Source organism: Taudactylus pleione, unplaced genomic scaffold (genome assembly GCF_031769625.1).
Source record: "Taudactylus pleione unplaced genomic scaffold, aTauple2 ptg000145l, whole genome shotgun sequence".
Classification (NCBI taxonomy): Eukaryota; Metazoa; Chordata; class Amphibia; order Anura; family Myobatrachidae; genus Taudactylus; species Taudactylus pleione.
The window spans coordinates 5,862,105-5,882,511 of NW_028284547.1; the positions used below are offsets into that span (position 1 = coordinate 5,862,105).

Here is a 20,407-nt window from a genome sequence, read left to right on the forward strand (position 1 = left end):
GCAGGCAGACAGAGAGATGCAGTGCTGACAGTTATGAGGCAATCAGTGCTTGCCCATTAGCATCCAATCAGCAATGGTGGCTCCTTATTGGCTGCTAGTCTGCAAGCTACAATTGGATTGTGACCAAATCCAAATTTAAATTGCACTCGGTGCTGTCTGTCCATGCCTGTCCCTGCCTGCTGGTGTGCCAGCTGTAATTAGCTGGTATTCTGGCACAAAATCCACACCTGCTGTCTACTAATGGCACACATGGGAAGGCAAGAGGCTGCTGGAGGTACACAGGAAGGTGAGTTGCTGGGGAGGGCCTATATGTGAAGTGCATTTCTGTGAAGTATAATGTTATAAGTGCCATTAATGTGTATCATAATGTGTAAGGAGCACTTCTATTGTGTGGAATAAAGTGTTAAATGGAGTACTAATACTATAGTGCATAATCTGGAAAAGGCATTTTTGTGCAGTATAATATGGAAGGGGCATTAATGTGTTGCATAATGTATAAGGGACACTACTACTGCTTGGCATAATGATTATAAGGGGTACTACAGGACTCTTAATGGCATTACATTAATGGGCTCTATGTGGGGGAAATGTATTATTACCAGTTATTTATATAGTGCACACATTCTGTAGCGCACTACATAATTGGCCATTCACTTCAGTCCCTACCCCAGTGGAGCTTACAATCGATGTTCCACATCACATGCACACAGACATATACACTAGGGTTACATTTTGTTGGATGCCATTTAACCTACCAGTGTTGTATCAATGTAAATTCATTGCATACATGACTTCCACATGAGTTGGGTATTTTAACCATCAGGAAATTGATTTCCAATAACACTCTATATAAAGGCCCTGTTCCAAATTTATTTTGTGAGCTTTTAGAATTTTTTTTGTATAATGGAAATCATTATTTGCAATTATCTGGGTGTGTGATGGGGTCCTCTGTGGCTCCATTGTATGCTAATTAATTTATGTTTAGTGTTGAGGAAGATCTTTTTTTCTAAGACTCCTCTGTGTCTGAAAACATCTTGTACTATACGGGGTACATAGATGATGTCCTGCTCATATTGACTGGGAGCAGTTATCACCTTTGTTACATACTGGACAATCATTATGGCAGACAGGGTCATGTTCAATTGTCCTACAAAGTTGATACAAGGATTATTGAGTTTCTAGATGTCTTAATTAAAATTGTGAATAACAACTTAATACATCATTGTTTGTAAAGCCCACTGATCGTAAAACATCCATCTTTCCCCTATTAGTTTCCATCTAGTTTCCATCCAGATCCTGTCCATAATGGTTTATTATTCTTGCAAATGTTGCAGGTACATCAAATTTATAATAACAAGATCAGTACATTTGTAGAATAAGGTTATGAACTATCTACTCTCCAAAAAAAATCAAAGATAAGGTGGTGGCCATTCCACGTAATTCCACATTATGTTCTTAACCACAAAAAATGACCAGTAACCAAATTACTTGGCCTAGCAGATTTAACACCGCTAGCTTCAAACCCATAATGCCATTAAAAGTACTGTCCTTTAATAACTAGTGATAAAGATCTTAGTGGTTTACATGACAAAAAGCATTCTATCATGCTATTCCCTTGGTAAGAATATCAGGAATTACCTAGTACATCCAGATGTGACCAATATGGGATAACAAGTTCAAACAAATTTTTTAGGCCCTTTGAAAAAAGGATGCTTTAAATGTGCAGGCTGTGTCACCAGCACTTATATGACTACAGGTTACACTATTAAACACTCCTACTCAGCTAAATCATTTAAGATACTTCAGCATTTATCTTGTATCAGTAAATTTGTAGTTTATGCTCTAATATGTCCCTGCAGGAAGTATTACATTAGGAAAATGGAGCATCATTTTAAAGATAGGATGGCAATGCACAGATCTGTGATACCTGCTGCCACCCTTTCGGGTACTAGCGAACAACATGTATTGACACATTTTGCCTCTGCAGGTCACTTTTTAACAGCTATGAAACATATTATCATAGATCAAGTTCCTCTAGTAACAAGATGTGGCAATAGATCCAATTTGCACCTGCAGAAGGAAGCTAAGTGGATCTTTCTGTTAGATACTCTAAGGGCCGTATTCAATTAGCTGCAATAAGTCCAAATCCACGGAAAAGTATCGCGGGTGATGTCATTTTGCCAGGCGGAAACTAATCTCCAAAAAAAAGTATGTTGGTGCTGCACTTATAAATAACAAATTCAAATATTAAATTAATTAATAACTGGGCATGGCAGAAAATAGAGTCAAGACACCAAATATGTGATTAAGAAATCTCTATATTAATATTTAGCAATTGCAACAATACTACAATAACTAATATTTAAAAATACTTCTCTTAAAGAAGTCTATACAGACTAGTCTGAGTAATATATAGAAAAAGCAACAGCTGCTATATTTCTATTATATATATATAGAAAATATCCTACTAGGGATCACATATACTTTTAAAACATATAAAAAATGTCCAAAAAACACAGTGATCTCACTGGACAATAATTCAATTGATAAAACTATTAATCCTTAATCTCCGACCTCCAGGTGTTTGCTCAGGATAAATATATATATATATATTTTTTAAGACCTCCATATGAAGCGATGTGAGGCTTCTGGTGTAATCACCTCTAGGAGTTAAGCTGATTGGGGATGCTAGATATACCTTAAAAATAAATAATATTTTCAATAAAAGGGGTTTACAGGAATATTGGAATAAATGAAACACACATTGTCCTACAAAAATAGAGCTTTATGTATGACTGTGAATGAGCTGAGACATATTGGTACATATATTGCCAAGAGAGCAACATTTATATCAACTCTGACTGAAATTCCTTGTAATAATACAAGACTATTACATAGGTTTATTGCAAGAGTATAAATAATTAGAAGTATTTGATGATCAGCTCAGTCTGTACACAATAAGCACATGATATATGCTCATGAAACATGGACATACTATGAATTGTGAGGATCATTAATAGGCATATAGCAGTTTGTATTATACATTTCATTACTTTTAATCACTATTTCTTTATTATCCTTTTTTTATATTTTCTAGTATTACATACTAAATATATATACATATAAGAGGGGTGGTTTAGCTGGGCCAGTTTGGGGGTGTCCTGTGCTCTGGATTTGAATCCTAGTATATTAGGGACCTACCCGACAGAGGTTACCCGGATGCAGTGGGTAGACCCATAACCTTGCCCAAGATTATGCCAAAAACCTCTCTTCATTGCAAAAATTTATTTATTTAAATACAATCAGTTAATTTGGAGTTGAGCACCTGTACTTCTCTTTTTTTGTGCATATATCAATTGTCTCCACAGGTAGCACCTCCAATTATATATATATATATATATATATATATAAATATAATGTCCAAGGTATGCAGTCTGAGGCCCATTTCCCATATAAACTGTTTATGTCTGCTCCCTGGTACAGTCTCGTCTGTTTGGTTTTGACTCGGCCTGTCGACTACGTTTATTCTTCTGCACCTCATCCAGTGTCCACCAGTACCTGTATAGGGGAACCTAATCTGTGGGCCATGACCTGTGTGTCGGATGCAGCCAAGTCCATACCTTCTTGTGAGGGTCCCTGGTGAATACCGCAGGCACATTAGACTCTGCACCACAGTCATAGGTGTAGCCAATTCCCTAAATACGGGCCACATCCACAATCCATCCATGAGTTGTGACAGAATACTCTGGCAAAAAACATGGATGCTACTGGTGATCCGATACCACAACACCTGGAGTCGAGAAGCAAGAACAAGACCATGTTTAGATTATTCAGTGATGCAGCAAGTCAGTGTCACTCAAGCACCTCCAGTACAACCAGGTCCATCTACTACAGCACCAGCCGCAGGGTCTTCTGCACTAATACAGATCCCAAATCCAATTAAGTATGATGGGGATCTGACAGGCTGTTGTGGATTCCTGAACCAGTGCTCAATCCAGTTTGAAGTCCAGGCAGCAAGTTTCCCTTCAGACAGGTCAAAAGTGTCTTATATCATCTCGCTATTGTTAGGTCAAGCTTTGGCTTGGGCATCTCCATTGTGGGAAGTAATGATCTGCTTTTCAACAACAGTGCCGAGTTTCTGAGAGCCTTTCGGAAGGTCTTTGATGAGCCTGGGCGAATTTCCTCTGTAGGGTCAGCCATCTTGCAGCTGAAACAGAGGAACCAATCTGCGGTACAGTATGCCATACAGTTCTGAACCCTTGCCTCAGAGTTGGGGTAGAACAATGAATCCTTGATTGCTGCATTTATGCAGGGACTGTCAGATCAAATTAAAGATATCCTTGCATCCAGGGAATTGCCAACTTCCTTGGACAACTTGATCTCCTTGTGGATCTGAGTAGACCTTCGCCACAGAGAGAGAGCACGAGAAAAGGAACTGTCTCATCGCTTCACCTTTAAGCTGGCCCTACGATTCATGGCACGATTCCGGAAAACAAGATGGCCTAAATTTTCGATGGGTGGTCAGATTAGGTGCATTGAAATACACCCCAAAAACCAAGTTACTTCCCAGTTTTCCATCGATGTAACCCTGATCGTGGGAAATTCCTTTGAAGAAGTCAAAGCATTCTTGGATTCAGGTGCCGATGGCAAATTCATCATGGCTAAAAAGGTCAAAGAATTATGTATTGCTAGCATGCCGCTACAAAAACCTCTTGGCATCATTGGCGTGGATGTAAATAAACTTCCCATGGCTACCATTCACCCACAGATGACAGAAATCAACATGCAAATAGGGGCTCTTCATCAGGAATCAATAGCTTTATATATCCTACTGTCAGCTGAAAGTCCTGTTATCCTGGGTCTCCCTTGGCTTCGCAAGCATTCCTGTGTTCTGGACTGGAAAGAGCCTCAAATCCTGTCATGGGGTTCTCAATGCCGATGGACTTGTTTATTACCTGTCAAACCACCTTATCGCATCATTCGGTCCTCCATTTTCTCTTTGGAAGATCAGCTTCCGGCACCCTACCAGTTCTTCAGAGATGTGTTCAGCAAAAAGGCAGTGTAGACGCTTACTGCCCATCGGGAGTGGGATTGCACTATAGATTTATTGCCTGGAAAGGTCCCACCTCGTGGAAGAGATTTTCCCCTCTCAATTCCCGAATCACAGGCAGTTACTGAATACATTACAGAGAACCTAGAATGTGGATTTATCAGAGAGTCTAAATCACCTGCTGGAGCTGTTCTCTTTTTTGTCCATTTAAAACAGCACTTGCTTTCAGCACCCATCCTGAGACAACCTAATTATGACCAACCATATTTTTCTGGAGGTGGATGCTTCCACAGCTGGGGTTGGGGCAGTCCTGTCACAGAAAGACAAAGGAAAAAAGAGGTATGCCTGTGGCTTCTTCTCCTGAAAGCTCTCTACATCAGAGAGGAATTATGCTGTTGGTGATGAAGAACTACTTGCCATCAAACTGTCTCTACAAGAGTGGCAATACTTGTTAGAAGGAGCCAAATTTATCATAACAGTCTACACTGATCACAAGAATTTGACATATCTTAGGACAGCTCACTGTTTAAATTATCGTGAGTCATAATCTAGTCAATTATTCTTCGATCGATTTATTCTAGTGATTACTTACCGACCAGGTAATAAGAACATCATGGCCGATGCCCTGTCTCGAGCATTTAGTTCTGCTGAAATGGAAGAAGTAAAGGAGGATAATGCCATTCTAAACCCTGCCTGTTTCTTTGCAGCCACCAAGAGGGTCAAGATCCCACAGGGGAAAACATTAATAGCCTCAGAACTTCAGGCTAAACTGCTTCAGTGGGTGCATATGTCAAGTTTCAGTGGGCACGCAGGCATCAAAAAAACCTTGGAACCTCTGAGCTCTATGTGGCAGCACCGGTCCTATTTCTCAGCAGTACTGAATATACTACTCACACTGGTACATCTATATACATAAATTTGGTGAATGTCCCAGCTCGGGCTGGCCTCCTTGGGGGAATTTGTAGAATTTCATAATCGGAACTCATTGCTGGGATATTCTCATAGTCAGAGGTATCAGCATTGGGAAAAGAAATTGACCTGGGTTTGGTTAAAGGCAAAGGCATGAATGGCAGTCTAGAGCTATCCTCGAAGGACTCAACCCTCACAACACTCCTGCTAAAAGCTATAGACGTTCCCTTCCTCTTCATGTCCTTGTAGAAGAACATAGCAGTAGGAGAATTGGGATGACAATGCATCCCAGAATGACTGTGTAGTTGAGGAGATGGATCAAGGCTGCTTTTGTCTCCATCCCTTAGCCGGAACGGGCCATGGTAGCTTAACTCCGAAGATAACCTGGAAGAGGACACGTTAACATCAACATGGACCTTGTTTTCTGTCTTCTTCCTAAACTTTAAAGTGGGGAACCTCTTGAATGACAACTTCTTCTTTTTGAAGGATTTATCAGAAGAATCATTGTCAATCAAGAGTGAAGGGGAGCTTTTGGTTATTGGATTTTTGTAATGCTGGCAAGCTCAAATTGTGGAGGGATATCCACTAAAGAGGTAGGTGTGGAAATTCTGCTTTGTGTATGGTAGTTTCTCTGTGAAAAGCTACCAGAGGAACTAATGATACATGGAGAGAAGCTGACATTAGACTCAATATACATAGAGGCTGCATTTTCCCTGCCTTCTACAGAGTAAGATCTAGGATACATGATAAAATGATTTGGCTTCCTGGGTAGAGCCCGTAGAAAATCTGCATGTTTTGATTCCAGCTTTTCACACTTGCTATTCATCATTGATTCATTACTTAATGGCTGGGAGTCCACCTCGGCCCCCGTTTCTTCAGGCACAGTCTCTGGAATATTGCCTGGTATTTTCCCTGAGTAGGATCTTGTTCTTGTCACAATGTATTTTTCTATTAATGCAAAGTAAATGGTTGTCTCTTTCATTACTGCATTCCTCCATTGTGCAATGAGGGTCGGTGGCTTCTTCTATGTTGTTTTTGTTAGCTGAGCCTTCCGTAGCAGTTGTGCACTGGATTGGAGTATATATGTTGAGTCAGTGGGAAGTGATGCTGCACATGTACAAAAGCACCAAGATGAGGGGGATCGGGTATAAATTACATGGGCCCGGGCTTCCTGAGGGGCCCAGCGGGGGTCCGGCACTGCACCCCCCTCCGTCACAGCAGCCCAGCACACCATGTGTGCTGAGCTGCAGTGGAAGCCTGCTCGTGGCTGCTGAGCAGCAGCCACAGCAGTCTCCTATGCCTGTGAGGGGCAGCAATCACACTGATTGTGCCCCCCCCTTGCTTTGCACCAGGCTGAAGGGGCTCAGAGTATCCCCTCACCAGCATGCAGTGCCGCTTCGCAGTGGTGCATATTTATTTTTTTCCTCGAGGGGACGTGGCCACGCATCCTGTGATTAGGTCATGCCCCTTGTTACCCAGGACTGCCGCAGCTATTGGCGGGCCTGCACATGTATGGTATTAAGATTAATCATTACTACATGGGTTTTGTGCTCTCTCTCCTCCTACATGCACCAAAATCATCTGCTGGTGGATTCCAGTGTGCGTGCAGGTGTTGATATTGCAGATATATAGGCACAAATAGTAGATGATTCAAACTATGTACAGCCCAGTTACTTAACCAGTGGTGTTGGTTTATTGAAGGATAGCAGGAAAAGCCATATTCACTGTTACATGTACACTGGTGATGGAGCGGAGTGAGGTTCTATACAGATCAACAGCCGGTGAGTGTATGCTGCAAACGGGTAGTGATGCAGGGATAAGAACAGTGTTATAAGGAGGTATTAACCAGGTTCTCTCCAGGAGTTGAGTAGGAGATTTCTATCTCCCACCATGTCACTTTTACACAGTAAAGTGACATGAATTATATGAATTCTCACACGTTATCAGTGTTCACTCAGTGCTCCAAATTGTAGTCAGAACCTTATCCCCTGAGTGAAACCTCACATATAGGTGTATTAGAATATTAGACTGTGGAATCAGAGTCTCCGTTGCCCATATAGATCAGCATCTGCCCCCAAATGTTAATTCTGCAGATGATAAGTGGTGTACGTTAGCCATGTTGGACTACACTGACACCTCAGCCCTCCAAGTGTATTGTAATTCCACTAGGTAAACCACTTTATAACAATTCCAATGGGATCGGTATGACTTACCACTGGCCACCAGTTCAATCCCGACAGCGGCAGCCGAACAGTACTGATACGAATTTATGCAGTTGGACAACTAAAAAGAGTCCTGCCATTCCCCAAACTGAGAGATACGAGGTCCAGGGAGGGGATTTGCATTTCCTAGGAGTGAAGTCAGCAGGCAAAACCCAATGGAATTAAATGGTAGATGTCAGAGATGCATTTGGCCTGAAAGCATAGGTGTAATCTTTGTGTGATTATGCTCGGAGGTTGAAATGCGAGGGCCCCAGTGCACTATTTCAGGGTACTGGCAAAGAGAGAAACCCTCTATGGAGAACCATTGTATGATATCTTTGTATGATATCTGGTACATACCAGAATCCTAGTCAATGTAACCAGTCAATGATCTAGGATACTCACTAATAGATATTTACATGAGAGAGATAGAGAGAGAGAGGGTGGGATGTACTAAGCTCTGGACTTCACCACCTTCAGACATTAAACTGTGCTTTACTCCCTTTACAAGATTATACGGTACAGGATCAATCAGTCCGGAGGAAGAAGTCTCGAAAGAGCTATTAGAAATCAGCAAACTGATACCGTCAAACTTGGTAAATCTACAAGTTCCTTATACCAAGATTGAAAAATTTTTTTGGTGTCTGAAAGGTTGGAGTTCTTAAAGATATCTGACAGGCTCATTCAAGATTTTAGAAGTTTTTTCAAGTTTTTCTGTGAAGCTTTTTTGTATTTCTGGAAGGAATTTTTTTGTGCACATTTTTGGTGTCTGGAATCCACCCTGGAAGTGGGGGTACTATCAGGATGCGGCCTGGGATTGGCTGCTACTCACCTCTGCACCAGCATCCTTGGGCTTAGGTGTTCAGTCAGTTCAGTCACTGGGAGTAGAGGAGAGTGGTGACTGGGTATTTTCCCTGCCTGGGGTCTGCTAGGGCTTCCGTGTGTGCATCCTTGTTTCTGTGGTAACAAGCATGGTTGAAGCCATGTTGGTCCATATCACCTGTCTTATCTCTCCCAATGGTAGTCCTGTGGTCACTCAGCTGATCCTCTGATCCAATGACCAGCTACCCAGGGGTATTTAAGTTTGACTCCAGGAACAGGAAACTGCTGCTCAACTTTGCTGTTCCAGTGACTGAGATACTCACCAGTGTTGCTTTGTGTTTTTTCCTACAGAGTGTTGCTTCAACCTATTCACAGTTTTCCAAGGTTACCTCTATCAGTCTGAGAGTTTAGCTCTCTCTCAGAACTCCAGTGTCTTATGTTATTTTCCTGTGTATCTGTCACAAACTATCAGATGGATTGTGGATGCTACCCATATTCAGGGAATTGGCTAGACCTATTCCTCAGGTGCAGAGTCTAATGTGCCGGCGGCTTTCACCAGGAATCCTCGCAAGAAGGTATGGACTTGGCTGTGTCCGACACACAGGTCGCAGCCCTCAGGTTAGGTTTCCCTATACAGGTGCTGGCGAACTTGTTTGGAAAGCAGGATACTTTCGCGTAGTCAACTAGCCGGGTCAAAACCAAACAGACAAGACGGTACCAGGGAGCAGACGTAAATGGGTCACAGGGAGTAGCCACGGTCAGAACCAGATATGAATGCAGAACCAGGGGTCAGACAGAATTTGAGTCACGAACAAGCCAAAGTCAGAACCAATAGGTAGGATATGCACAGGAATGCTGGAGTATGTTAATGGAGCCTATACTCTGGCACTGGAGTGCTCTCAGTAACTTCCTTTTATATTTCAGAGTTCACACCCAGCCCCAATCAATATTTCCTATTCCTGCGCCTGTCTCTTTAAATCCTATGCAGAGCGGCGCATGCTCCTATGGGACCCTCAGCCACCTGCTTCAGAAGTAGAAGAGCTATCTTGGAGAAAGTCACTGTAAGAAGAACAAAAGACCCCTTGACATCAGAAAGATCAGATAGATCACTACACTGTGTAGCAAGGGCTCTTTGGAAAGAGCTTACACTTTCTGTTTTTTCCAAGTGAAGCCACCAAGAGTTAAGACTGGTGAGAGGCACATGGATGAAGGCCCCCTGAGTGTCAAGCTGAGGATCAGGAAGGAGCATCGCTGACCCCTACGGGGAAGGGTCAGCACTGGGTGCCCCTCTGTGCCCGCCGAGGTCGGCCTAGACTGGTAAGACATTTATATCTGATTTATAATAATGTTTGAATGCAAGTCATAGCATTAAATATCTATCATATAATAATGTTTACTAAGCATCGCATAACAACACATCCCCATCACATATAGTAATATTTTTCTAAGACACATAACAATATTTAACTATGACGCATAACTTTTTTTTACTGCACCATAGAACAATTTCTAACTAATATAATATAATATGTTATTGTTACACATAATAAGGGGCAACTTTTAACATAATTATTTACGTCAGTTATTTCAAAATATAACTGCGATGTAACAAGGTGGCCGAGGTCTGCGGGTGGAGAGATCTACTCAGCGCTGTAACTGGAAGTCTTTGGAACAACAGAAGAGGAGCTGCCACTGGAGAAGTGTACTCGCTGTATAGAAAGGATTGTGTAATCTTTGGCAGAACACCTGCAACTCATAGGCAATACTGTAGCTACATTAAGTGCATGGAATGGGACTGCTATGGGGACCAGGCCACCTCTGGGGCCTGGCTCTCTCCCTGCACCAAGTTATACTGCCATCTCATTTTTTTATTCTCACCAGAGTGCTGCTGCATTTCATCTGGGCCTAGAGCTGATCTATATGGGCAATGGAGGCTCTGATTCCACAGTCTAATATTCTAACACACCTATATGTGAGGTTTCACTCAGGGGATAAGGTTCTGACTACAATTTGGAGAGCTGAGTGAACACTGATAACGTGTGAGAATTCATATAAATTCCACACTGCAGGCTCATTGTCAATAGGGAGTGCATTATGGGCATACGTATTTAGGCGGTGCAATATATTAATTCCAGCAATGTACTTACCATATGTGCCTCGAGATGCACAAACGGTAGCCCCTTACCATGGTAATTATACGATTAAATGGGTAAGGAGGCTTCTATCTCCCACCATGTACCATTACGCCTATATTTGGGTGGACTTATAAACTTTTGAAGTCTGTGTGCCTTAATATTTTCAGCAAGTGACTAAATTTTGTAGAATTATCACTTTTTAGAGCCATGCTTTATAATGACATAAGTATGTGATAAATCAGGGGAAATAGACCTGTGTGTTTTACTTGCCCTTTTCTGGACCTCAACATCAAACACATTTTTTTAACCAATTTAGCCCCACCATAAACTTACATAGCACTGCTGATTGCCATTAGGTTACAGCAGGGATTCCCAACCACGGTCCTCAAGGCACACTAACAGTCCAGGTTTTATCGATAGCCATACTTGCGCACAAGTGACTTAATTAGTACCTCAGTTATATTGATTTAACCATCTGTGCACAATCATGGATATCACTAAAACCAGGACGGTTAGTGTGCCTTGAGGACCGAGGTTGGGAATCACTGGGTTAGAGGTTCCCAAACATGGTCCTTAAGGCTCCACAACAGTTTAAGTTTTAGAGATATCTATGGCGGAGCACATGTAATTAATTTAAAGAGAAAGAGTTACTAATTAAGCCACCTGTGCTCAACCATGGAGGACCTTGTTTCACAACATCTGCATAAGGCATTAACTAGCAGAAATGATGATTAACTCTTTATGTTTCATTTTCCTCCTCTGAATTTTACTCTACTTCTAAATGAAAACTACTTGTTGGAGGGCATTTGAAAAAGCAAACAAACAAACATTTTTTTCATAAATATAATACTTTTGAAAGAAAAGACATACATAGGCATCAAATTTACTATGTATATATGTCTAAGAAACTCATATTAAGCCTTTATATCACAGTCTTTCAGACCATGAAAAACATACGTTCATTTAGGTTTGGACAAACATTTGACTGCTAATATATATATATATATATATATATATATATATATACTGTAGGTTTATTTATGTAACTATTTACAATGACTAATTGTAAGTTTCCTGCTAATATGTAGGAAAAGTATTTCTGCTGATACTCTGCCCAGACAGTAGGTGATTCCTAAACAAAAAGGTCCCTGTGGTGACATAACAGGATGCCAGAGGCTGCTATGATCTAAGTAGAATACAAGGTGTTACCACTGCTAAGGTGTAATTAGCATTTCACACTGTAGTAAGTGACTTTAGGAATATTTACACCTCATTTACAAGACAAGGAGCTACCCACGGGAAGCTGCATTGTTATATAAATATAAACTAATGTTATGAGACCCTAATTTACATGTCACCCTCAGTGTAAGAATTCTGACTGCTCATCCTGGGCACTATGGAGAGAGATGGGGAGGGATGACTATAAATAGGCTGTATCAGGCTACTGAGAGCTAATGGCAGAGCTGCATGTTTTAATTGCTGGTTGGAGAGCTGGACGGATGGAGGAGTAAGAAAGACAAAGATAAAAAAATCTTCATAGTTAGGTAATTATATTATAAATAAAAATATATTGATAAATATTATAACAGTTATAGATTTTTTGCCTTCTATAGAAATGTACACTAATCTATGTAATAATATGCTAATGACATAGGAGGCATCTTATGTAAATTGGCACTTCTTACTGGTTTTCCTTATCAGCTGCTGCATCCATAGATGCAGCATTGGATCATCTATGTGACCAATGACCTTCTGAGAAACCTTCATATTACCGGGGAATTCACTCTGCTTAAGTTAGTAAAGCTGCATCCAAGGAAACAGTCACTGGCTTTAGCACACCCAGAAAACAGGGGTGACATGCTCCAGTTTCCTGTGTTGCTGTCTGCCACCTAACAATTAGGGCACTGCAAGTAATCTTGTAAAACAAGATCTGCACATAAGCAGTTTGGCATCTGCACTTTGCCTGTGAAGGACTTGTTCATAATGTAGCCTATATTGTGAACAAGCCCTGAATGAGTAAAATACACATTTCTAAGTGACCCAGTTTCTGCAGAGGTGACTGCCACTTGGAAACTTTTTGAACTGAACTTACAGGTATTTCCCTTTCAGGGGTGGGCTTGGCCAGGGTGCAGGGGGACATATGTCCCCCAACCCAATCTCATATTGGGCTGCCTTTGACAAGTCAGTGAGCCACTTTAGTTTTTCCCTACACTTTGGTGTTGAACTTATTGGTTCTAGTGAAGATCACAATAAAGTTTCTTCCAGTTCCACTGTATATCTGGCTGATTTTTCTGTTCTGTAATTACAGGGCTCATAATTACAAAAAATGATATAGCAGTCAGGCCTCAAATGGAGCAAAAAGAAACCATAGGTGGAACCAAAGGGTGATCCAGGTGTGTACAGGACAACATCTCACCAGTGCCTCTTCAATCACCATCATTCACTGCTAGTTCCATGTGTCTGCAGTCCGAATGCTCAGACAGGTGGAGATGCCAGTCAGGACTCAATAGATCATCATTCACTGGGGTGACTAAAGCAAAGTCGTGATCAATGGCGGATTACTCTGGGGAACGAGCACCTCCTCTTTTCTGTTTCCAAGTGATATAATGCAGTCTGCCTCTATACAAAGCCAATACACAGTGATCCCTACAGATGCAGCACTGACACAGCAGGCAGCTTGCCTCCCTTGGTAGTCCGGATCACAGGTTACAACATGACCTGGAGCTCTACATAGACAGGCAAGAAACATAGTGGTCCTATTGGTAACTAGACTACTAACTGCCAGTCTAGCTATTATGAGAATACAAGTCCCAGCACACCTTGTCAACTGGATATGCTGGGACTTGTAGTGCCATGGCAACTAGATACAAATGTGTTTTTTCTATAATTGTATTTTGCTTTTGATACATTTAATTTAATTGCAACTTTTAAATAAATTTTTATTTTTTACTTATTAGTCTGCTTTAGTAATTCTGTATATGTGTGTATATATATATATATATATATATATATAATTATATACATATGTCCATCTCTCACATAAATTAAATTTATAGCTGACCCTGGTGCTATGTGCAACTTGCTTAATAGGCTGCAGTCATAGTACTTATATATACACGCTGTGTATATATGTATGCATACATTTGTGTATATGTGGCATATTTAGCAATTATTAAGTCTTAGACCTGATAGTTATCCTTTCTTATTGCCACTATTTGCTGCAATAAGTAATTAAATACAGCCATCATGGCACTAAACACTTGCATGGACAGGGGCTCAGATAGGAGACCATCCCTGCAATGTGTACAATTAAAGTAATCACAATTATGATCACTTTAATTTATTTGCTAGTAGCCATTGCACTACTGAGCATGTGCAGTCTGATCACCGTGCATGCGCTATTGGTGAGTGCCAGGGAGCGATCCTACCATTCCTTGTCCCATAACTTTTTTGCAAAATGTAGCCTGTAGACTACAATGTTATCTTTATCATCTAATGGTCATGAAACATAGTGGCAAACTTCCAAGGTTGCATATTTTCTAGCAAATTGTTGGAACTGGGACCACCAATTATTTAATGTCTAGTTTACCTATGATTAGGGCACATCTGACATTGCATTGCTAAAGGGAATAAGAGCCAGTAACATGACTGTTGCACTTAGCTAAGAGCTGATGTTTACCACCTTTATCTGCCAGCACACAGCAACTTGCACCATGTTCAAGTCAAGTTACAGTGCATCCCAACTCCAGGAGTCAGGAAAAGTGAAGGCAGGGCCATAAGAAGGATGGGCCCCTGCTATTGGCCAGTGCTGTGTGCTTGCCTCTATAGCTACAGTTTGCCAGCCAGCCCCTGTTCTCTTTTCATAGGCACCCAAGCATTTGGTCCACTGGGTATTTCTCTGCAAATTACTAGTATCAGGGAATTTTCTAGCTAACATACAACAAACAACAGAAGTTATTATCTTCCCTATACTTTCTCTCTATGTACCATATTCGTTTGGTTTTCTCATCCACCATTCGCTGCCCTGTAAAGAAACCCTAGAATATAAGAACTAGACTATGCTTCAATTACTACCCTTTCTGTCCTCCAGTTATTATGTCTTTGGGTAGTTAGGATAGAGTTATATTTTGCTACTGCAAATCTCATGAAAACACATCTCTCAGTTTAATGCACTAAGTGTGCTTTTATGATATCAGTGTACTACACATTGACTAACTTAAAAACTATTGGCTGTTGCTGGTTGTCTGGAAGATATTTTTGATTTTATATTAATCTTCAAGTGTATTTTTGATGTTATTTGGTAAGCAATATGATTTATGTTTTCTTTAACCTATTACACTAAAAATTATTGCTTATACATTTATTAAACACCTGTTTAGAAACTATTTCGTTTAATAATTAGACACTCACACTTCTATCAAAATGTATTTATATAATTTATGTTCCTCTTATACTTTTGATCAACAAAAATAAACTATTTTCTGGTATTTACATAATCAAATTATGATAAACAAAAATAAATTATAGTAATATTTAAAGAAACTAATATAATTTCTCACAATATACATAAATTCATACTCAGGGGAGCAATGCCATCTCCACAATGTAGCAGTTTCTTTAACAGTCTTCACTAGCTTTTCTGATAAACCCGATACCTCTAAACACATCACTACTATGGACAGTGCAGGGGGTGAGTAATGTATAATATACACATTCTAAATTCATAGTTTGAGGATTATGCAATTTGCATAGTAACATTAATAAACAGTGTGTACTATAGAAGTATTGGTATCTGATGAAGAGGTCTCTGTGATGAACTTTTGTTTGGCTATAAGGATATAGCAATCTGCAAACTTACACACATATTTAAAATAGGTAAAACATGGGTCACATAAGTTAGTGTTTATAAAAATATATCATGCTCTGTATATAATATAACACTATAACTATAAAAGTAGATTTACCCCAGTAACCTTTATGCTTTTAAATATATATTTTTTCTTTCTTACAGAATAAAAAAGGAACAGGATTCCCATAAAGAAGACTTTGTAGAAAGTGACATTTTTCTTTGATCAAGCCAACTGAAGACATTATTTCTTCTGACATCTCTGGAGTAATCCCAAAATCTATTCTCATTTCTGGATAGGAGAAACCTTCTACAGCTAATTTATTTGTCATCTAATACATGATGAGTCTCATAGGAGAGAAACCAAATCTGTGCTCTAAGTGTGACAAAAGCTTTACATGTAAGTCACATCTTCTCATACATCAGAGGAGTCACACAGGAGAGAAACCATTTAAATGTTCTGAATGTAGTAATTGTTTTACCATAAAGTCATATCTTATCTATCATCAGATGATTCACACAGGAGAGAAACCATTTAAATACTCTGAATGTAGTAATTGTTTTACCATAAAGTCACATCTTATCAGTCATCAGGGGACTCATACAGGAGAGATCCATTTAAATGCTCTGAATGTATTAAGTTTTTTACTGATATAAGAGATCTTGTTAGACATCAGAGGATTCACACGGTAGTGAAACTAAATAAATGATGTAAATGTTTTACTAGAAAGAACACTTATTAATCACACAAGGCGCCACTGTGAGTAACTGAATGCAGAATATATTTTTTTAAGTTAACTTGTATAATTGTAATATGCTTACAAATGATCATTTCTTTTATTTCTGAATGTGACAAGTGTTGTATATTCTTCAATCTTGGTAAAGCCTAAAGAGGAGAAACCTGTATAGTTGATCCTCTCCACAAGTGTAATGTAATAAGCAATGTGATTGGTTAAGTGCTCATAGATTGCCTAAATTATTAATTACTAGCATGGATATCCGGCATTGCATTGGTTGAAGAATGGACCCTGAAGTACACTCACAGCCTTTATTTGTTTACATTGTCCTCAGGTATAAACCCATTATATTGATCCTAAAAAGGACCCCACTGTTTGATAGAATGCATGCAAACAGAGGCATAACTACTGTAGGTGCAAAGGGCATTGCTGCAATGGTGCCCAAGCTGCCTCTATGGCCCACCACTCCCCATGCACCCAGTCATGCACATAAGGTGGGACAGACTAATCAAGGCTGCCAGGGGTGCCTGGGAGTCAGCGGTGCTAATTTATTGCCAGCCCACCAGCTGATTATAGCAGGAACACCAGCAAGTAGACAAGGAGAGGCAGTGATGCCAGTTGCGAGGAAATCAGTGCTTGCACACCATCATCCATTCAGCAGTGGTGGCTCCTTATTGGCTGCCAGTCTGCAAGCTACGACTGTATTGTGACCAGATCCAAATTTAAATTGCACCCGGTGCTGTCTGTCCATGCTTGCTGCTGCCTGCTGATGTGCCAGCTGTAATTAACTGGCATCATTGCACCAAATCCACACCTGCTGTCTGCTAATGGCACACAGTGGAAGGTGAGAAGCTGTTGGACTTACATAGGGTTGTGAGTTGCTGGGGAGGGCATGTGTGTAAAGTGCATTACTGTGTGGTATAATATTATAAGGGGAATTATTGTGTTTCATAATGTGTAAGGGTCACTTCAGTTGTGTGGAATAATGTGTTAAATGAAGCACTAATACTAGGGCATAATCTTGAATGGGCATTACTGTGTGATATAATGTGTAAGGGGCATTAATGTGTAGTGTAAGGGGCATAACTGGGTGGTATATATAATGGACACTACTGCTTGGCATATTTTTTATAAGGGGTACTACTGGACTCTGAGTGGAATTAAATGAATGGGCTCTGTGTGGGGAAAGGTTAGGACTTAGAGTATCTAACAGAAAGATCCACTTAGCTTTCTTCTGCATGAGCAATTTATATCTATTGCCACCTCTTGTTACTGGAGAAACTTGATCTATGATAATATGTTTCATAGCTGTTAAAGAGTGAACTGCAGAGGCAAAATGCTTCGCTACAGGTTGTTCGCTAGTACTTTGCTGAGTAGGAGTGTTTAAAATTCTCACCTGTAGTCATTTAAAGTATCCTTTTTTCAAAGGGCCTAAAGAAATGTATAAACTTATTGGTCACATCTGGATGTACCAGATAGTCCCTGAAATTTTTACCATGGGAATAGCATGCTAGAATGTTTTTGTCATGTAAACCACTAAGATCTTTAACACTAGTTATTAAGACCAGTATTTTTTGATGGCATTACGGGTTTTAAAGCTAGCAGTGTTAAATCTGCTAGGCCAAGTAATTTTGTTATTGGTCATTTTTTTGTGGTTTAGAGCATAATGTGGATTTATGTGGAATGGCCACCACTCTATCTTTCATTTTTTGCAGAGTAGATCATTCATAACCTTATTCTACAAAGTTGTTGATCATGTTATCCATTTGTACATGCATGTCAGTGTCATTATTACAAATTTGATGTACCCGCAACAATTGCAAGAATGGTAAACCCTTATGGACAGGATCTGGATGGAAACTAGTAGGGGAAAAGAAGATGTTATGATCAGTCACTTTTTCTTGATGTACAAGTCATATATCAGGAATTTTTTTATTTTGTACAGCGGAAAATACCATACAGTTCTATGATGTAACAGGTTCCCATTAACATTGCCACATGAAAGATAGAGGAGAAATGTAATAGAGTCACCAACCTCAGAAATCACCAAGTAATATCATCTTAGATTAGAGGCAGTTAAAGTAAGTTTGGGAAACAGACACATCTCACTATCATCTGTTTAGAAGAGACATTAATCAGGTCTTCATAATAGAATTGCTGCAAATAAAACACTACTGTAGGAGAGAAATAAGGAGAGACCTTTTTGCCAAAGTACACAGGCTGTATATATCAGACCATTTCAAGATTTAACATTTTTGACTCCACCTGATGTACCATGTCACTACTGGTTGTGTACGAGATGTTAGCTATTTTCTGTTTTGTAACAAAGCAACACATTAACTAGTAACTTTCCCTGACTATTGAAATAAAGATCTGAGATCTTCTTTGAACTTGTCAAACACTGTTTGGATTTGGAATGTCATATCCAGGGAGGAAGGGAGGCAATTGGAGTGATCATCTCCCCTTAGCACATTCTGACTTTCTCCTTGATCACCTCTCCAAGCATACACATCCTGTACACAACTGGATAAGGTCTGCTCATCCTCATCCCATATCTCTACATCTCAAGCTCTAATAGGGAGCATTTCATAAATAATGTAGTTATGCTAGGCGAGTCTGTGCTGTGAACAGAGGTAGTGGGTTGCTTCCCTAGGAGAGCTGCAGAATTCAACAAGTTTTTAGGAATCCTTAATGCACAGCAGCTATTCACCAGGATAACTCTGGATTAAGGGTCCTAAAAAATGTGTGCAAAGGGGGAGGCAGGGATTAATGATCAGTTCATAGAGTGGTTTAGCTGCAGTTACAGTTGTAGATTTGGGAATGTAGTTGCAGCAGCCAATAGCAGTGGGTGTGATACTATTCTCTAGCTCTCTCCCAGGCCACACTACACCATTTCTTTGCAGTAGCTGCAGCATGTACTAACCTAGCTCAGCCTCATCCAGGTAAGTGGCTGCAGATCTAAGCAATGCACACAGTCAAGACTCTCACATGGCTAATGGTGCCTTCCTATGCCTACTTTCAGTGGGGTCTGGAGCTATGTGCCCTGGGCATTGTGTAATAGGTACTGTATTGCCCACATGTGTCTGGAGATGAGATGGCAAGGGATGGGTATCCTGCAGTGTGCCAGTGCTAGACACCTCTGCTCTCATCAATGTTTATGACTGAAGACTGTGACATGGTTGAGTCAATTATTTAGTACACTTTGCATTTTACATGTACACAAGTCACATATTGAATAAATAAACATTTATAATTTGGAATAATCCATGTTACCACCCAAAAAACATGATAAGAAATTATGTTTGTCATAAAAAAAAACCTATGGGTCTGTGTTGTATTTACACTTTCTAATCATTAATTTTTGAATACCTAGGAATCAACCATGAGACACCATTTATGTCTAGGAAAAACCATCCCACAATAAATACTCTGGGAAGGATACAGATGTCTTAACCATGTTTTTATTTAAGAATTGCCATATATGCAAATATCTGACATAGCAAAATGGCCAACAGAGCTAAGTGAGAACCCAGTAAATTGGCTGAAATAATCACAATAGGACATAATAAAATGGATTGCAAAATGAGTACAAAGAATCCAAAAAGATGGCTGCCACTAAATTTCCATGGGAATGAGTGCACAACAGATCTACTGAGATGAATCCAGAAAAATGGCCGAAGTACACATAATGGGATACAGCAAAATGG

The 20,407-nt window shown here is 40.0% G+C and overlaps 1 pseudogene; it reads left to right on the plus strand.

Moving 5' to 3' along the window:
• Positions 1-20,407, plus strand: part of LOC148522656 (uncharacterized) — a 200,635-nt pseudogene that overhangs the window by 136,085 nt on the left and 44,143 nt on the right.